Below are 4,636 nucleotides of genomic sequence, written 5' to 3'. Positions count from 1 at the left end.
AATCACTTCTGCTAATTTTGGATCATCCCTTTGAGCATCTTTAATATTTTCATAAAGTGTAGGCTGTACAACCAAACTGGCAATAAGTGCCTGAGGATCATCTTCCACTAATTCCACACCGAGTCTTTCCAAGTCCATCTGAATTGGATGCTGAACTACCACTGCTAGTTGTGCTGTGTCTCCTGATTTATGGCTCAAAGAATCAACTACCATATTTTCTTTACCTGAGTGGTAATTGATGGTACAGTCGTAATCCTTGATAAGTTCCAACCACCTCCTCTGCCACATATTCAACTCTTTTTGTATGAAGAAATACTTTAGGCTCTTATGATCAGAGAATATCTCACACCTCTCACCATATGAGTAATGTCTCCAGCCATCCATCTCTTCCATTCTCTCTCGTCTTCTCTCCTCTAGCAACGCTACCCTTTCTCTCTCTCTCTCTCTCTCTCTCTCTCTCCCTCCCTCTCTCACTCGCTCACTTTTCTTCGTTGATCTTCGCATCTAGTTTTTTTTTGTAAAATGTCTAGCGCTTTGGACATGTCTCTAGACGATCTGATAAAGACCAACAAAAAAGCATGAGGTGGAAGCGCCAGAGGCAGAGGTAGGGGCTCTAGTCTTGGCCCTACTCGTCGCTTCCCTAACCGTGGTGCCAACAGGGGGGCGCCTTACACACCCCCAAAGGCTTCAGATTCTACCTAACAGCACGATATGTTTGTAGATTAGGTGTTGGCGTACCCGACACAGGCTGTCCGAGCCTCTGCCATTGAAACCGGAACGAAGCTCTATATTTCCAACTTAGATTACGGCGTATCCAATGAAGACATCAAGGAACTTTTTTTAGAGGTTGGTGACTTGAAAAGGCATGGAATCCATTATGACAGGAGTGGGAGATTGAAGGGAATGACAGAAGTTGTTTTCTTATGGTAGGCTAATGCTATAACAGCTGTTAAGAGATACAACAATGTTCAGCTTGATAGGAAGCCAATGAAAATAGAGATTGTCAGAACAAACATTGTGACACTTGCTCCTATTCCTTCTGCTATGAGCAACATTTTTGGGAATACAAATGGAGTTGCTAGAAGTGGACAAGGAAGGGGTGTTGCGCAGGGGTGACTGTGAGGTGGTGGAGGCCGTGGATTTGGAAGGGGCCGTGGATGGGGAAGAGGTCATGGAGAGAAGGTTTCTACAGAAGATCTTGATGCTGATTTGGAGCAATATTGAGATGGGTGACCTCCTGGAAAGTTTTCTCAGGAAGTGTGTGAGTGAGGACAAAACACATTGAAAAGAACACATGTTGATCTGTGGGGCTAGTCATTAGTCCAATAAGGCCTGTCCCCCTATTGTCTAGTCCAGGTGAAGGAGGAGAGACGCAGTGCTCCCTGGCAGACCTAGGTTGGGGCGTTACAGTTCCAGCATTGTACTTGTTGGCCATATCTAGATTTACTTCTATTCCTATTAGAATTTTTGGATTTTGATCTGCCCCAATTTGAATTTCGGTCATTACCTCTGCCTCTTGTTTCAAGGTTTAGGGTAGAACTAGATCCTGAGGTTTCACTTGCATCTCTTCTGCGAATCTCCTCAACCAGAATTAAATCTTGTATGTCATTGTACTTTAATTTTTTTTTTTTCCTATAGAGTTTCTTTCTACCATCCTCATTGCCTCCTAATTGTTTGGTAATGGAGCCAAAACGACCAGTGCATGAATCTCATCATCAAAATCAATTTCTACGAATGACAATTGATTTGTGATAGTGTTAAACTCGTTCAAATGTTGTGCTACTGATGCATTCTCTGCCATCTTCAAATTAAACAATTTTTTCATCAGAAGTACGTTGTTATTTACTGACGACTTTTCATACATACCAAACAAAGCCTTCATTAGATCTGCTGTAGTCTTCTCCTTTACAACGTTGTGTGTAATAAACCTAGACAGAGTTAATTTGATAACTCCCAATACCTGTCTATCAAGGAGAGTCCATTCCTCGTCTTTCATAGTAGCAGGTTTTTCTCCCATAAGAGGCAAAAGCAACTTCTTCCTATAGAGATAATCCTTGATTCGCATCCTCTAGAATCCAAAGTTTGTGCCATCGAACTTTTCTATTGTAGACACCTTTCTTGCTTTCTCTGTCATTGCTCCCACTCGAACCTAACCCTAGGCTCTAATACCAATTGTAGGGAATTAACACAAAATTCCTAGATCCTGTGAGAAACAAAAATAGAGAAACAATCCATGCCAAAGAAAAATAATCACACACACAAGACAATATTTTCGTGGTTCGGTAATTTTGCCTGCGTCCACAGAGTTGTAGGGATTTCACTATAATCAGGAAGAAAAATAAAGAGTGCGGCTATACAATGTTTTCTCTCTCACTCTAAAAAATGATAGCCAAACCTAATCACCCAAAAAACAATAGTTTTATATACTGTGCATAGGGTTCCCAATGGGCTACAAAATGGGCCCAAAAAATTTTCGGCCCAAACCCTCGCTCCATGGACTAAGCCTTAGGATAGAAAACTCTCATTAAAAATAAAAACCATGCAGCATTAATTCGAGTCGAGTCATCATTCGGATCAAACGCAATTAGGCTCCACAAAGCCCAATATTCCCTAAAAATTATGTCATACCTTTCCTTCCATATTGCCCAACAGATAGCTGTCATAGTAGCTACTTTTAATCTTCTAAGAAAACCCTTCAGATTTGTGGAACTCCATAAAGAGAACAATAAGAGGAGATTTTTTGGCATAACCAGATGATTCAACAGGTTTTTACAGGCCAAATCCAAATCTTCTACTGTAATGGTAATGAAGAAAAATATATATGATCTACCCCTTCACTTTCCTCCTTACAAATTAAAGACCGCACATTGTGGTCATCTTCCAACCCCTCTTTTGTAAATTGTTAGTTGTAATAGCCAACCAGCAAAAAATATTAACTTTTGTGGGAATGAAAAGAGTTCCAAATCTTATTAGAGGGCAATTGAAGGTTGTAATGGTTTATTTTTTTTTAAAAGAGTTTGTAACAATTGCCCACTAAGAAAACTTGGGAACTTGAGGGTTCCCAAGAGCAAGAATTGGGGTCCCCCCACTGACTGTTGCTTTGTAGACCACTTTGAGCAACTTAATGACTTGATTGCCCTCCTTGCTTCTAGCCTGTGCCTGTTGAAATAAATATCCCTGAGAGGTCTATTGTTCGGAAAACTAAGAACGTATGCCACTCTAACATTTTTCTGACCAGCCAAAGTGAACATGTTTGGGTAGAGATCTTGGAGGGTTGCATTTGTAATGACCTGAAAAATCATACCATTATATATATATATAAAAGATGTAAAACTATATTACTCTGATACCCTCGTAATATCTACTATAACATCTCGATCCCAAAGCAAGCACCGAGGAATCCCTGTTTATAAGATAATACACCTATGCAGCGGAAACATAAAATCATGTAACCATAATTACAATACCGAAATTCAGTATTTTCTTAAAACATATATATATATATATATATATATATATATATATATATATATATATATACATCTCTCCAGCAGCATCCACCAACCCTGCTAAAATATACTCAAAAATACATCTTCCTAACACTTACCCTTCAGAAAGGGCAGTACAAATGTCCCCTCTATCTCTGAGCCTAATCTACTCATCTAGTTAGATCACCTGAAATATGTTAAATTATCGGGATGAGACAACTCTCAATAAGACGAAATATGCTATTACCAGTGTGTGGCAACTAAGTTTACATGAACAATATACTTTTAATCAACTGAAACTGAGATAACATGTAAAATAAAATACAGTATAACTCACACCTATGTGGCTTAAAATACAACAGTTTCTGAGTTTTTTATTTAATCATACTTTTAGTATCTATAGGTATATCTGCTGTTTTCTGTAAATCTATATATATAATTATGAAAACTTCCTTGGATGGATAACTATATGAAAAGTAAGGTGTAGTCCCAAGAAGGGGGAGGGTGAATTGGATTTTAAAATTTTCTTTTAATTCCTTTTAAGAATCCTTAAACTTCTTTTATTTATTTTAGTCAATTTTTGATTTGTTCGTTTAATTTGTCAATCACACAAGAACTTAGTTTCTTTTATACAATTAACAACACAACTATGTAAACATCCAAGTAACCAAACCAATCATCCACAATTTGAAAGCAAACAACCAAACCAAAATATACAACACTTTTGGTAATGTAAGAACTTGAGATAGTTTGTTTGTTTATATTTAAGCCCTGTGGATATGAATTTGAACCAATCCCTGTAATAATGAATTATTTATGCTTGCTGATATGGATTTGATTTTTCAATATGATTTTCAACAAACCATTCACAAACACACTTCTTCCCAAGGTTCAGCTTTTAAATAAACTTTCAGTTTAATAAGTTAAGGATGATCAACCAACGTAGTCCCTTTCGATTTTCATAATCAATGCTGATCAAACCAAAACAAATAACCTTCCAGTCTATTTAACAACCAAACACTCAGAATTTAGAGATTTATAAAACATCCACGAAATTCATAAACTTTGTTGAAAAGTAAAGAGTAGGGAAGAAAGAGTGAGACCGGGATATTTATGAGGTTCGGCTTATACTGAGCCTACGTCCTCAC

At 37.7% G+C, this 4,636-nt stretch overlaps 1 pseudogene; it reads left to right on the top strand.

Moving 5' to 3' along the window:
* Positions 1–522: 522 nt before the first annotated feature.
* LOC131150794 (THO complex subunit 4A-like) lies at positions 523–1,224 on the top strand (annotated as a pseudogene).
* Positions 1,225–4,636: the final 3,412 nt, after the last annotated feature.

The sequence above is a fragment of the Malania oleifera genome, chromosome 3 (assembly GCF_029873635.1).
Source record: "Malania oleifera isolate guangnan ecotype guangnan chromosome 3, ASM2987363v1, whole genome shotgun sequence".
Classification (NCBI taxonomy): Eukaryota; Viridiplantae; Streptophyta; class Magnoliopsida; order Santalales; family Ximeniaceae; genus Malania; species Malania oleifera.
This window is presented reverse-complemented; position numbering and strand designations above follow the sequence as displayed.